This window comes from Castor canadensis, chromosome 13 (genome assembly GCF_047511655.1).
Source record: "Castor canadensis chromosome 13, mCasCan1.hap1v2, whole genome shotgun sequence".
NCBI lineage: Eukaryota > Metazoa > Chordata > Mammalia > Rodentia > Castoridae > Castor > Castor canadensis.
In genome coordinates this window covers 107,679,944-107,696,261 of record NC_133398.1, presented here as the reverse complement: position 1 = coordinate 107,696,261, position 16,318 = coordinate 107,679,944, and the positions used below count along the sequence as shown (strand labels likewise).

General features: G+C 38.7%; 1 pseudogene; it reads right to left on the bottom strand.

Moving 5' to 3' along the window:
• Positions 1–3,063: 3,063 nt before the first annotated feature.
• Positions 3,064–3,593, bottom strand: LOC141415560 (pterin-4-alpha-carbinolamine dehydratase 2 pseudogene; annotated as a pseudogene).
• Positions 3,594–16,318: the final 12,725 nt, after the last annotated feature.

Sequence of the window (16,318 nt, the reverse complement as noted above, 5' to 3'; positions counted from 1 at the left end):
GTAAACTCTTTGGCTGTGAGCCTAAATTTAGTCTATAATTACATAGGACACAGAATACAGGACATAAGAGTTAGGACAAAGACCCTTTCACCACATTGAAAGCCCACGTTTATGGATGGATAGGTCAAAACCACATAATCTCTGATAAATAGCTCTGATTAAAGGTGACCTCCTAGAATACTTTGATGACCAGATGAGCCAATATGAACAGGGACTCAGAGTTAAAATGAGCAGAAGTTCAGCAAAGGTGGATAAGCAGTCTACTCCCAAACTGGAGGCTCTCATCAAGTTTGCTGTTTTCATTTCCCTTCCTCCTCTGTCACAATATTTGAACACCATTTGGCTCCATTGGGTCATAAGGGGAGAACTGATTGTACTGGGCCCTGGACTATCCAGAAGCCACATTTTCTCTGTCCCCTTTGAAAGGTAGCATCATTTGTTTACCACATAAACGAGTCAGAGAAGGATGCCCAAATATGGCGTATCTTCTTGCCAAATCCGTAAGTGCCATCTTTTTCTTAGTGATAGTGGACACAAAAAGTGGTATCTTCTCTATTTTTTAAAAATATGGGGGTTATCTGGACATTCCACAGAGCTCTGCCCTTAATAAATTTCTTGTATTTTCTTGGATATGTTTCCCAACTTCATGGTACATATATCTCTGTAAATCAGCTGAGTAATTTCCTTTCTTCTGAGTTTTTCAACACAGCATCATAAATGTGTAAAAATGCTGGCAGGATCTTTGTCCTAACTCCTGTATCTTGTATTCTGTGTCCAGTGTGATTATTGACTAGAATTGGGCTTACCGCCAAAGAGTTATCTATTTCTTGGATACCATAGCATGATGTTTCAGGTGATCTGAGTGGAAAAGAACAAAGAAAAATAGTTAAAAAATAGCTATTCTAAGTGTCAGACAGAGTGTTTATCTGATCTGATTATGAGGCCACATCTGGAAAATCAGTCTTTAAAAAAAACAATTATGGCTTGGGTTTTAGCTCAGTGGTAGAGTGCTTGCCTGGCATGCCCGAGGCCCTGGAGAAAGATACAATTCAAGTCAGAATCTAAATTGATTTTTAGGCAAAAGCTGAATAATTGTGTATTATCCAATAGAGTACCAAGCATATGGCTATTTAAACTTAGATTTAATTTTTTTTTTTGAGTGCTAGAATCAAACCCAGGGCCTCGAAAAAGTTAAGTTTGATTCTACCACTGAGCTACACTCCCAGCCTCAAATAAAAGTTCCTCAGTGTGAGTCAACCCTGCATTTTATAACTATGGTGTTTAATACATTGATCCTTTTGGGGATTTGAACTCAGGGCCCCGCTTACTAGGCAGGCACTCTACCACTTAAGCCATTCCACCAGCCCTGGTTTTTGGGTTGGGTATTTTTGAGATAAGGTCCCATGGACTATTTGCCTGGGCTGTCCTCAAACTGAGATCTTCCTGATCTCTGCCTCCTGAATAGCTAGGATTACAGGCATGAGCCACCTGCAACCTGCTAATACTTTGCTTCTAAATGGGAGATTTACAATATAATGAGCAGGAGGCAATGTTTTGATGCTAAAGTGATTAATGGGCCTCATGATACAATGCAATATCCACAAGTCCTTGGCCTTATAGAACAAGGCATTTGTTTTTGGACAACTCAACCTAGCGTGATCAGGGTTGAGGCTTCTTACTCGATATGGAAATGTGCTATGATGTTGTCTCAGCCATAATCAGAATAGGTCCTACTTTACCTTCCTTTTTCTTCTTTTTTGTTTTTGGCAGCACCGGGGTTTGAACTCAGGGCCTCATACTTGCTAGACAGGTACTCTACCACTTGAGCCACTCTGCCAGCTCTATTCTACCCTTGATAGAAATTCTTGGCAATAAATTGTCAACAAACCAGATTTGTTTGCCTACCACACAATATGCCAATCACCAAAATGACTAAAAGAGAGTTTTTGCAAAAGAGACAACTGAACAAGCCTCAAATCTACCTCCATATGGAAAGGGTTCAGGGATGTTTATGGGTTAAAAAAACAAGGTGTTCTAAGGTAGAAGTAAGGAGTGAAATAGTGGTTTGTGCATACACAATCAAATGTTATGATTCTTCACAGGAGGTATATACAGAAAATGGCAGCATTAGCATGAACTGTGGGGGGTAGTTTTGGCCCTCTGACATCAAAAGGCCACCCAAGGAACACTTAGGCAGGTACAACTGAAGGGGTCTATGGCTTTGACCAGTTTGAGCTAGACAAGGTTACCTCCAAATTCCCCCACAAACAATCATTACCTTAATGACCATATACCAGAGATGTTTTCCACAGTAAAGCTAATAGGAGTCTATTACTTTCTTGTTTAGGTAAGTGACTTCAAAAATCAGGATAGAAGTGAGTAACCAGAAATAAATGAAGCTAGAGAGTTTATTCAAGGTTTTCTCCAGGTTTCAACTTAAATATTTTTATAATTATTGCCAAATTCCACTTTTTAAAAATTAAATAGAAGATTGTTTTCTCTGTAAGCCCCATTTGGTAAACTGAAAACCTATGTTCAAGAAAGGATTATATAAACCAGGTGCCAGTGTCTCACACCTGTAATCCTAGCTACTCAGGAGGCAGAGATCAGAAGGATTGTTTGAAGCCAGCCCCAGGCAAATAATCTGTGAGACTGTCTTGAAAAAAAAAAAAAACACATCACAAAAAAGGGCTGATGGAGTGGCTCAAGGTGTAGGCCCTGAGTTCAAACCTCAGAAACACACACACACACACACACACACACACACACACACACACACAAAAGATTATATAAATAAACCATTCAAGGAATATTTTAGCATTATCATTTATAGAAGTAATCATGGTCATCTCTTCTACCTCTCTGATCCAAGCATGTGAGCTCCTGGAGGTCAGGCAGCAGGGCTTTGCTAATTACTTACTACAGGAAACAGCTCTTGAGAGCTGGTAACTAAAAACGAATGGAAACGAATAAGGAAATTAATTAACCTAAAATCTTTGCTTCTCAATTTGATTTAAAAGTCTACTCCTGATTATCTGAACTAATAATTTTTTTTTTTTGGAGTTTAAATCATCTTGTATTTAAGCAATGATTGTACAAAATGTGTAAGGGTGAATTAGTTTACAACCGCATCTGCTCATGTAAGTTGCCTTCGAAACACACTGCAGCTAAGACGTGTCAAATTGTATATGCATTTTGGAAGAAATCACACAGAAGCAGCTGCTTTTTCAATAAACTTGGCCAGTCTCACATCTCTTTTGGTCAAGCCGCCACAGTCATGTGAGGTGAGCGTTATCTGGACCTTGTTGTACACATTGGCCCATTCTGGGTGATGGTTCATCTTCTCAGCTTGGAGAGCAACTCGAGACATGAAACCAAAAGCCTGATTAAAATTTTCGAAGGAAAACTCTTTGTAGATGGCATCTCTCTCACTTAATTCCAACCATCCTGCTGCTTTCAGGTCAAGAAGAACCTGGTTCCTCTCCTCTGCTGTCAACCCTTGTGGTTTGACACCTGTGGACATGGCCGCCCAGATGCGGCTCCGTCCCCGCAGCGCCGCCAGCCACCACAGCGCCGCGCCGCGCGCCCAGAGCGCCGCCTGAACTAATAATTTTAAAGGTTATTTTTTGTTTAATTGTTTATCTTGTAACTAAAAAGAAAGGCTTTTATTGTATTTGAAATGATACTCTCACTAAGGGAAAACTTTTAACAGTTAAATATAATAAGGATGTAAGTCACTTTCTCAAAAAATTTGCATTCTTACAAATGGTACTTTCAAATACATTAAGAAATAAAAATATATTTGCTTAAATGTCTGTGTTCTAATAATTCTAATATGTCTTATTTCCAGCAGAGAGAATGCAAGATCCTCTAAAGAATTTACTTTGGACTTAGGAAACACATAGTCTTGGTCTCGTGACACATACGTGTCTTTAACTAGAAAAGCGAAATGTGATTATGTGAAAACATGCCTTGTTTTCTTCCCCATGACAGAGAACAGACAAACCATGGAGCAAACAAGCCAGAGAACATGCACCCCACAGAAAAACTTAAAAGGAGTTAGAACCATGTATGCCACCAGCTCACTGAAGGGGAGAGTAAATGAAAAGGGTGAAGGAGGGGGAGTATGGTTGATGTTCTTTATATACTTGTATGAAAATAGAACAATGAAACTTGTTGGAATTATTTTAAGTAGGGGCAAAGGGGACAAGGGAGAATGATGATGGGGATGAATCTAACAAAGGTACACTGTAAACATATATGGAAATGTGACAATGAAACCCTCCTGGTCAACTAATATATGCTAATAAAAATGTTTAAAAAAAGAAACGATAACAACAGTGAAGTGAAAATCTCCAAACTCAAGTTCTATGGTGTACTAAAGTGATTCTTTAGTCAGTTATGTCGCTGTAATATTGTAGGCTTCCAAATGTAGCTTTTTGTGAGATTCTTTATCAGCCTTAATTATCACACTTTCAACAACAGTCACAGTTTGTTAATGAACAGGTAGATTTATTGTTTGCCCTTATCACCACATGTCTCTATTACTCTTATGCAGAGCCTACTTCTTAAAAACATATATATGAAATCATACTTTATTATATTAGACACTACAAGCCTGTATGAATTAAAGCACCACCAGAGAATTTCCTTGGCATAATTAGTACATGTGTTTCACGGGTTTATGAATTGTTCCAACATATCCTTTGGACCCTGGCAAGAGGACCCTGCCCTGAGCCTGACAGCCCATCTCATTTCACACCCCAGACACCTGCAGTGCTCTGTCACAGGCGCTGTGCCTCTGTCTCTCAAGACCCAGGCTCAGTGCTGGTATGGCATAACCTGTAGTTCTAAACACCCACTCTTGTGTGGAACAGGGCTCACCATGGGCGGGATTATCCACATCTCTTGCCCTTTGTTTTCAAAACATAGGCCCCTGCATGGGAAGGCAAGGAGCTGATGTCAAAGCGGACACTCTTCCAACTAGAGAAAGGGTTTGAGAGGAGGAAGCACTTAGGAAAGAGAACAACTTGCTGACCTGCCACATACTCACACTTGGATAGCATGAAGGCAATAGGCTCTGACCTAATTAAAATATTGGTATGCTGGGCATTCATTTTCTTGCTTCTTTTTCACATTCCAGTTCTGATTCTGGAGGTACTTCACATTGCCGCAGAATCCGCGCCAACTATGCAAGACGTCTGAGAAACATTTTGCAATGATTAATGATATATTATTCTTAAATTTGTATATATGTAGGGCTAGATATAACAAGCATCAGTAGTGTCACTAGAGCAGCAATTACATGCAAATTTTGCTTAAAATAATATAATTAGTGATTTGGCTGAAATGAAGGCCAAAAATTAGTATGTGTGTCTTTCTTTTATTACATGTCCCCCGATCAGCAGCTCATAATCATAACATCCAGACATGTGTAACTATAATCACACCCAATCTTGACATTTTACCAATTTTTCTCTTTGGAAATATAGAGCTTTAAACCTATTTTAAATGTTTGACATTATAGGTGCATAAGTCAAGATAGAAAGATAGAGCATGTTTTATATGATGGTTTGTTAACTTGATTTATAACTTAAATGCCTCCTTTGCATTCTTGTGTCAGCCCCTGCAAATGTCAGACGGAGGTTCGATTTGAAATACCAAGCTCCTCCATATTCTGAAGCCCTGCTTGTTTGTTACTATTCCTGGTGGGATCTTCAGAACGTTAACGCCTAAAACCAGGAGCACTGTTTTTTCCCTTGAAAGCATTAAGTGACTTTTCTCTTTATTTTCAAGTGAATGCTTCCACTATTGTGGTTTTAGCAAGCTTTTGCTCTTGAAAATACGCCACGATGCAGTGAGGCAGTCAAATGACTGTGCTGTGAGGCATTGTAATGATGAGTTTTCCCACAGAAAACTCCCACCATATTTGAGGGAATAACTTAGTATAAACATTTCCCTGGTTCTGTAAAGTGCAGATTTTAATGGGCAGTTTTTCTTTTTTTTTTTTTAACTTTTTTTGGTGGCAGTACTGGGGTTTGAACTCAGGGCCTCATGCTTGCTAAGCAGGTGCTCTGCCGCTTGAGCCACACCTCCAGCCCTGAGGTTAGAAATAACTTTTCTAATAGATCAGGAAAGGACAAGGTTATAAACATGCAGGATATAAAGAGTTGAAGACAGAGATGACTTGGCCAAACCACACACTGATTCCGGTAGAGATGAGGTAGAATCTTTGTCCATAAAACCACATTTACAATTATTTTTCTCATCTGTTAAGAAGCTCTTCAGAAAGAAAGGAACACAAACCTAGAAAAATTGAGCTATCAATAAGTACTTTGAAGGTGAAAGAAGAAAGTAGTTTAAAACATTTTTACAGCTGGGCACCAGTGACTCATGTCTATAATCCTAGCTACTCAGGTGGCAGAGATCGGAAGGATCGAAGCCAGCCCGGGCAAGACCCTTTTGAGACCCTATCTCGAAAATACCCATCACAAAATAGGGCTGGTGGAGTGTCTCAAGGTGTAGGGCCCTGAGGTCAAACCCCAGTACTTCAAAACAAACAAACATTCTTACATTATATGGTTCAAAAGACAAAGAGTAAGACAGTTGCCACATCCAAACAAGCGATGTTTCAAATTTTCAACTGTCATTTTAAGAAACACTTCCATGGAATTTGTGTGTATGCATGCTAGAGCCTGAACTCAGAGCCTCAGACATGCTAAGCATGTGCTCTGCCACTGAGCTACATACCAACCCCCATGGAAAATTTTTGACTGTGTATCCTTGTAGTGTATACTTGAAAATATTCTGTAGGCTTAATTTAGTTTTTTTCCAAGACTACTTCTACTAACATAAATGTTTTTATAAATGACATGAAGGTTGTTAGGGGTGTGGGTCAAGTGGTAGAGCACCTGCCTAGAAAGCAAAAGGTCCTGAGTTCAAACCCCAGTACCACCAAAAAAAAATGAAATAAAGGGACTGGAGGTCTGGCTCTCATGGTATGAAGCTGTGAGTTCAAACCCCAGTACCACCAAAAAAAAAAAAGAAAAAAGATGAAGTTTTGAACTTTTTAAGGAAGACAAGACCTCAGAGCTAATGGAATGATTTTTTCGAATAATAATTATTATGTCCCTTTCTGGAAGAACTCCAAGTTTTGTTGTAAAATAGTATATTTTATTAGGCTATGCCAAAACCCAATCATGTAAACAGTCTCTTCTCTTTATGTTCCACTCATATATGCACACACACAGGATAGAACGGTCTTTTACAAAAGTCTTTGGTGCCAGTTGGTTAGCTGGCCACTGCATCCTTCTTTTCCAGGTAGAGCAGAGCAAGTGTAGCAACTTGATCTCCCCAACAGAGTGATGCAGCTGCTGTCTGCACATCAAATTAGCAATTTATAATCTCATTGCCAAGCAGGTTTATTAAGTTTCCCTTCTCTGTGGATGTCAGTGTCTTTAGATTTTTCACCAGTAGGTAAAATATGATGTCCAAGTTCTACTTCATTACCACAATGATTTCACACAATGGCCTTCCAAGGTTTATAGCAACTGTTGTACACAAGGTGTCCCAATTGTTGATTTCACAAGCAGAAATGCCCTCATCACTCTAGTAGTTTGCATTAAATCATATTGTAAGAAATTATTCTTAAGTTAAAAAAATGAAAATTCCACAAACATGGAATCTGGCAACATATATTCTCCCTGTTCTATTCAATATTACACATAACAGAATATAAGTTACAAATTTAAGTAAAGTCGCTTTGTTAATGATGTAAGAATTATGTGGTAAACTATATCTGATACAGAATGGCTCTTCTCTCTTAAGAAATTTCCTTGGCAAGAATAGATTTTACTTCAAGACCCTGATTTCTCCCATGCCCACCTCTACCATCATGTCATTTTCTCTTCCATTCAGACTGAGTAGTATGAGAGGTGTGAAGGAAATGGAGGGGAAGCCCTGGCTTGCAGTGATGGTTTAACTCATGGCTGTAATCCTAGGTACTCAGGAGGCAGAGATCAGGAGGACTGCAGTTCAAAACCAGCCTAGGCAATATAGTTCATGAGATTTATCTTGAAAAAACTCATCACAAAAAAGGGCTAGTGGAGTGGCTCAAGGTGTAGGCCTGAGTTCAAGCCCCAGTACCACAAAACAACAACAACAAAAACTCTAGTTTAAAGTTTTCTACATCTAACTATATAAAAATATAAAAACTACTTGTCTAGCATGATATTTGAGTCCTACTTTTTAAAATCCCTTATTTAAGACTGGGAAGAAGGGCTAGAGGTATAGTTCAAGTGGTAGAGCACCCTCTTTGCAAGCACAAAGCCCTGAGTTCAAACCCCAGTCCCCTCCCCTCCCCTCCCCAAGAAAAAAAGACTGAAAGACTGGGAAGAATCCAAGAAGCAGGAAAGAAAAACTTATGTAAACACATTGACTTTACCATTTTCTTCTTGTTCTTGTTCTTTTTTTTTTTTTTTTTTGGTGGGACTGGTGTTTGAACTCTAGTCTTCACACTTGCAAAGCAGGCATTCTACCACTTGGGCCATGCCTCCAGTCCATTTTGCTCTGGTTATTTTGGAGGTGGGGTCTCGCGAACTATTTGCCTGGACTGGCCTCAAATGGCAATCCTCCGGATCTCAGTCTCCCAAGTACTTAGGATTATAGGTGTGAACCACCAGTGCCCAGCCGTTTTTCCTATTTTAAATGCACAGTTCAATGATACTGAATACATTCATGTTGGTGTGCCACTCTGCATCTCCAGAAATTTTCATCATCCCACTCTGAAACTTGTACCCAGTAGACACTAATTACCCGTCCTTCTCCCTCTAGCTCCTGATAACTTTATTGTGCTTACTGTCTGTATCCATGTCGCTATCTATGTACCACACAGAAGTGGAATGATGCAATCTTTGCCCTTTTATTGAGCTAATTTTTCTTAGCATAATGTCCCCAAGGTTTATTTATGTGTTGTAGCATGTATCAGAATTCTACTTCTCATTAGTTATATAGTGCATGCATGCACTATAATTTATGTATCTTTTCACTTGGAGATGGACACTTGAGCTGTTCCTACCTCCTGACTTTTGTGAATAATGCTTCTGAATACATTAGTGTATTCAGAACTAAAACAATATGTTTTAGTTCCTTCTTTCAGTTCTATTACATATGTGCCAAGAAGTGGAACTGCTACATCAATATGGTAATTTTATGTTTAGGTTTATGTTAAATTTTAGGTTTAGGGCTGGTGGAGTGGCTCAAGTGGTAGAGCACATGCCTAGCAAGTGTGAGGTTCTGAGTTCAAACCCCAACACCACTAAAGCACATAAATTTTATGTTTAAAGAACTACTTTTTTTAAAGTGACAACAACAAAAGACTGCTTCTAGTTCTAATATTCCACGCTTCTCTTGCATTTTAGGTTGCAATGAGTAAAACAGTATCTCTGCCCATTGCTTTTGTCGAAACTTCATTTTGAGTACATACTGATGTACATAGAACGGACCCATCTGCCTCAGCACAAAGCTTAGAAGACTTGGTCTACTGTGTTTATTTCAGAATATATTTACAACTTTTTTTAACAGTACTGGAGCTTGAACTCAGGGCCTACACCTTAAGCCACTCCAAAAGCACTTTTTGGTGATGGGTTTTTTTGAGATAGGGTCTCCAGAACTGTTTGCCCAGGCTGGTTTTGAACCTTGATCCTCCTGATCTCTGACTCCTAAGTAGGTAGAATTATAGGCATGAACCACAGCATCTGGCTTCAACTATTTTTATAGTTCATATTTTATTTACAGCTACCCATCTTATTTCACTCCTTCCCCAAGTAAAAAAAATACTTTCAATTTTAAGACTTACTATAAAACTAATGTCACCAAAGAAAACATAGATCTATGAATCCATGGAACACATGGAATCCTCCAAAAAACGACCAATTGATTTTTTAAAAATTATGATAGAATATACACAACATAAAATTTACCATCCCAACTGTTTTTAAGTTTACAGTTCAGTATTATTAAACATATTCACATTTTGTAAATAAACTTGTTTATCTTGCAAAGTAAACGCTATACCCAATAAACAACAGCTCCCCTTTTCTCCTTCCCCAGCCCTTGGCCACAGTACTCTTTTCAGTCTCTATAAATGTGACTGTTCTAGAAACTTCATATAAATGGAATCACACAATATTTGTGTTTTGTGTCTAGCTTATTTCATGTAGCACAATGTACTCAAGGCTCATTCATACTGTACCATGTGTCAGAATTTTCTTCCTTTTTCGGGTTGTATATCTATATCATATTTTGTTTATCTGTTCTTCCTTTGATGGAAACTTGATACTTCCACATCTGGCTCTTATGAATAATCAGGGGTGCACATATATCTGCTCAGTTCTCCACTTTCAATTATTTGGGCTATACACCTAGAAGTAAAATTGCTGGGTCACAGGTTATTATAGTTTTAATTTTTTAAGGAATCATTGTTTTCTTTAAGAAGGATACTATTTTGCTTTCCTGACAGCAACGTAAAATGGTTCCAATTTCTCTATAGCCTCACCAACATTATTTTTGTGGGTTTTTTCTTTTTTCTTTTCTGCTGGGGATCAAACCTTGCTCTACCACTGAGCTACGACTCCAGCAGCACCCCCTCCTTTACTTTTAAGAATGTCATTTAACTTGGTTTGTTTATTTATTTATTTATTTTTGACAATACTGGGGTTTGAACACACTTGCTAGACAGGGGCTCTACCATTTGAGCCACTCCACCAGCCAGTAGCCCTTTTTATCAATTATTATTATTTTCAAATGTTAGCCATCCTGATGGGTATTAGGTAATGACCAATTTATTTCTTTTGTTTCGTTTTTGAGATAGGGTTCACTAAGTATCCAGGCAGACCTAGAATTCATTATATAATCCAGGCTGGCCTTGAACTTGGCATTTTCTAGCCTAAGCCTTCCAAGTGTTGGGCTTACAGATGACAGCCACCATGCCTTTCTGCCAATTGGCTTTTGACAATTGTCTGAAAGTAATTCAAAAAGAAAGTCTTTCCAAAATACAAAAAAAATGAACCTTGATCTAAATCTCACCTAATGCCAAAAAACAACTAAAAATTGACCATATATGTAAATTTAAAAACTATAACTATAATTTTTAAAAAGAAAACATAGAGGACAATCTTCATGAACTGAGGTTAGGTAAAAGTTCTTAGATATGATGTCAGAAACAAGATCTAGCCAAAAACTTAATTGAGCTGGGTGTGGTATACTGCCTGTAATCCGAACACTCTAGAGACTGAGGCTGGAGGATCATGACTTAGAGGCCAGTGTGGGCTACATAGTAAGACCCTGTTTCCAACAACAACAAAAAGATAAATTGACCTTGATAAGATTAAAAATTTTTGCTTGCAAATACTCTAAGAGAATAAAAATACAATCCACAGACTAGGAGAAAATGTTACTTATTTGACAAATACGAGTAGCCAGAGAACATAAAGAACTCTCTTAACAGGAAGAAAACAAAGAGCTTAAGTAAAAATGGGCAAAAGACTTGGGAAGGCCCTGCATCAAAGAAGTTACATAAAATGAGAATAAATTAGGCAAATCATTCTTCATATTATTAAAAAAAAAAAAAACAAAAAGTCTTGACCTCATGGACGCCCTAAGAAAAAAAATGGGGATCCCCAGAGTTCCCTACACCACACTGTGAGGGTCACTTTGCACTAGCAGAAATGCCTTCTTGTTATGATTGGTTTTAGGAAAAATATTACTTTATCCTCCACAGAAATGTTAAAAATCATTTAACATTTATTGCTTCAATTAGGATATATGGCCATAATTTTTTTAAAAGTCTAACTCAGAAACCTAATGTATCTAAGCACCAACAGTGCTTGACTAAAAGATACTACTTTTAAAGCCAGGTATGGTGTACATGTCTGTCATCTCAGCACTCCAGAGGCTGAGGCAGGAGGATTGAAAGTTAGAGATCAGCCTGACTACTTAGCAAGACCCTGTATCCAAAAAACAAAACAAAAAAAAGGTATTGTTTTCATTACATAGAGGAGTAGGAATATTATCTACTGTCAAAACTTTAACATTGCCAGTCCTTTTTAAGTGAGCAATAGGGTTCCTTATAAAGAGTGACCCACATCTATTTCAGGTCATATGGCAATGTTACTTTAGCAACAGAACATTTTACTTCCTAAAGACTCGCTCATGCAGCTCCCTTGCAGCCACACCCTTCCCACCATCTCCTGACAACCGCAGATCTGTCCTCCATCACTGGGGTTCTGTTTTCAGAAGTCATTTGTGTTAGTTAGTTTTCTGTCACTATAACAAATACACAAAATCTACAAGCAGTTTGAGTATGGCCTTTTGTAATGTGCATATGACTTCAAAATTCTGAAATTGTGGTCAGGGCTGACTGTAGCAGCAGGAAGCAGGCATTTCCTGATTCTGAGAGTTGGGTAATGCAGAGGGTGGAGCAGACACCAACGCCCTAGGGCCCGACTCTGTAATCCTAACCAGCATCTCGTGTGATAAAGCTATTACAGAGGACACTTTGATCTGGGACAAATTCTATTTGGAGTTGGCTGTGTTCCCCAGTAAGAAGCTCTCTGTCCAAATTGTGAGGCTTACCACCTAGCTTACATTTGCAGGTTGTTAAACTGCTTTATCTAGACAGTCTCATGGAAGCAGTTAGGGCAACCAGGCCTTTGGTGGGAAAAGAAAAGAAGATTAGAATACCAAGAATCTCCTTTGTCCTAGGGAAGCATGGATGAAAGGAGTCTTTTTCTACTTTCATAAGGCTTCATGGAGACTCTTGGGGAGTGTCCACTCAGTGCATAACACATGAATGTCCTTTTCAAGGGACATCCTAGGTCTAGTATCTAGAACATGTGAAGAACTCTTACTGCTCAGCACCAAAAACATAAACTGCCCAATTAAAATATGGGTAAAGGACTCAAATACACATTTCTCAAGAAAACATATACAAGTAGACAACAAATATGAAAACGTGTTCAACATCATTAAGAGAAATGAAAATCAAAACCACAAGAGGTACTACTTCATACCCACAAGGGTAACTATAATGCTGGTTTTAGTCTTATTAATTTTTTTGTGTGATGCTGGGGATTGAATCTAGAGCCCTGTGTATGCTGAGCAAGGACTTTACCACTGAGCTACCTTCCCAAATGAAAAACCATTCTACTCCTAGATACATACTCTCAAGGATTTAAAATAGTGTTCAAGCAAACGCTTGCACATAAATGTTCATAGCAGCACTATTCCTAATAGACAAAGGTAGAAACAACCCAAATATCCATCAAACAATGCATGGATAAGCAAATGTGGTATATACATAGAACTGAATATTAATCAGATTAAAAAGAAGGAAATTTGGACACATGGATGGCCTTCAAAGACACAATAGGACAAATGTGGACGGTTCCACTTATTTGAGGTACCTAAAATAGTCAAAATCACAGAGAAGAAATGGTAGTTGCCAGGGGCAAAGAGGAATGGGAGGTAGAAAATCAATCTTTGAAGGATTCAGAGTTCTGATTTAGGAAGACTAAAACGTTATAGAAATGGATGATGGTGATGGTTGTACAAAAATGCACATGGACTGAATGGCACAGAAGTTTACACTTAAAAATAATTTTTCTGTGTATATTTTACCATCAATTTTCTTTAAAAATTCATTTTTAAAGAAATGAATTATTGATGCATGCTACAATATGGATGAACTCAGAAAACATTATGCTAAGTGAAAGAAGCCAGATATTAAAAGCTCCATATTGTATGATGTCACTTATATGAAACACCAAGGATAGGTAAATACATAGAAAAAGAGAGCATGTTGGTGGCTGTCAAGGATTGGGGGAGGAGGGTGTGATGAGACTGCTTTGGAACCACATAGAGATGATGGCTGCCACACCTTATGAATGTCACTAAAATGTATTTTAAAAAGGTTAAATTTATGTTATGTGATTTCAATCTCAATTTTTTTAATGCAGATGAGACTCCTTCAGGGTGAGCAGGGGTTATCCTCACTGGAAGCTCAGGTTTTACTTTGTTCTTCTCAAAAGTGACTAGTGTGATCCCCAAGTCTGTGATAATATATTCTTAAGTGTTACAGCCATTATCTTGCCTTCAAAACTAAGATGTCTGGAAGACAAGATAGGGAACTGTGTGTTACAAACAGATCACCTTGGAGGAACAAGTGGCCAGAGATGACATGCAGAAAATGCAGCAAGGGTATAGATGAGAAATGCAGAACAAAGAAGAGCTGAGAAATTAGGCAATTTCCAGGAATGACCCATGGAGCAAGGCTTGACAAGAGGTTAGACTTCCAGTATGAACTCAGATGGAACCAGACCCTTGTGTAGAAATTAAAGATTTGAGATTTTGGAGGCATCTGACTTATATTAACACATACACAACAGATGTGGGCCTGTGGAGCGGAATTCTGGAAAGGCTCAGCCCCGAGGAGAATGCAGATTCCCACAGCAACAGCCCCCATCAATCCTGAGGAGGCTCTCGATTTTCCATCTAGGCAGCCACTACCCTATCACATCAGGGTAGAGAAATTTCAGCTGACTGAAATCCAGCTCACTCTGGAATTAACCCTTGCCATGGTCGCACTTGTGGGTGAATAGTGAAATCCAAGAAGCTGCAATGAGATGCTATGAGTCACAAATGGAGTTACCTAAGCAGGATGGGGATTGGTGGAAAGTGTCACTTGCTCTAGTTAGAAGCAAATGTGGGAACATCAGGCTCAGGAAGCTCTCCAATTTCTAGGACTGATGATGATAACTTCAAAGCTTACTCATGGCAGCACTCCAAGTGCCAGGAACATCATCTGCCACACAGCAGGTAAGAAAAATGACTAGAAGTATCTGAATGAGTGAGAGGTTAGGGAGATGACTGATCCAAGCTACAGCCCACAAGACCTGATTCAAATCTTCCAATGTGAGTCTACCAAGAAGCTTTGAAAAAAAAGATGGTCTACTGAGTGAGGACACAACTCCATCTCCATTCAAGCCCCTCCATTCAGTGGGACTGTCACTGAAACGCTTTCATTACAATCCATTTGAGGTTTTTTTGTTTGTTTGTTTGTTTGAAATTTCTCTATTCCCTTTTACACACACATAAAAAATGGGAATCAGAAAAATGTGACTTAAGGAGTTTTATTTTATGTGATTCTTTTCATTATTTCTTAGACACTCAACAAGGTGCAACAACAGTTTATCTTTTAGTACTAGGTAAGTTCCAGCCACAGAAACTGACTTCCAAGTACAACTCACTGGCTATACACATGAAGGCCAAAGCCAGAGAAAGAGGATATGTTCTTTCATTTTCCTTGGTATCATGTGGTATGAGCCTATCACAGTCCCACAGAACATAGATGGAACCATTAGGGAGATTGAGAAATTCCTCTAAATTGGAATTTCTGTCAGCTTTATCAGCCAGTGAGGTGGGATTCTGTGTGATCTTTCCTTCTAAAATGTCCTGTACTCCCTTCTCATACAAGGTCTCCGTTTTCAATATTAAACATTATATAGAGACTACTGGTAAATCTGTAACATTTCAATGACCACATTTTGGGGAGGCAGTTTGGCACTGTTAAATACAATTGATGACATGACCTTAGACATAGCCACCCACAACAGACACTTATGTGCAGTCTTACTAATTATGGAAAACAAAAACAAAACACATGCACAAAAAAAGCCCCATAATAAGCAAAGAGATAAAAATTGGTAATGAGTCAGTTTCTACCAAGGGAGAAAGATGAGCAAGTCACAATCCATGCATGAGGTACACAGACACTAACGAAGATTAGCGTCTCCTTGGCCAAACTGCAGTCAGGTTCCTGAACTCCCTTCTTGGACCGCATGTGGAGTAAAGTAACTTTTAGTAAAAAGTCCTGTTTAAAATTCAGTTTAGCACAAAGTTCCACCCTCAATATCTTGTCAGATTCCTCATTCCACACCATCCCCCAAGTGATGATACCTAATTGCCCTGGCCTGCCTTTAGCAAGAATCTTTTAGGTTGGTATTTTAGCCTTCCTTGCTGTGCCAAAATGTCTAACATAAACAAATTAAAAGGAGGAAGTATTTATTTTGGCTTGTTTTCGGTTTCAATCCCTTGCTTCTTCACTTGTGGCAAATCAGAAACATCATGGCAGAAGGGCACGGAAGAGGAAAGTTGCTCACCTCATAGCAGCATGGAAGCAGAGAGACAGACAGAAAGAGTCTGAAGACAAGATATTTTCATCAAGGCATGCCTCCAATTTCCTCCAACTATGTTATCTGAT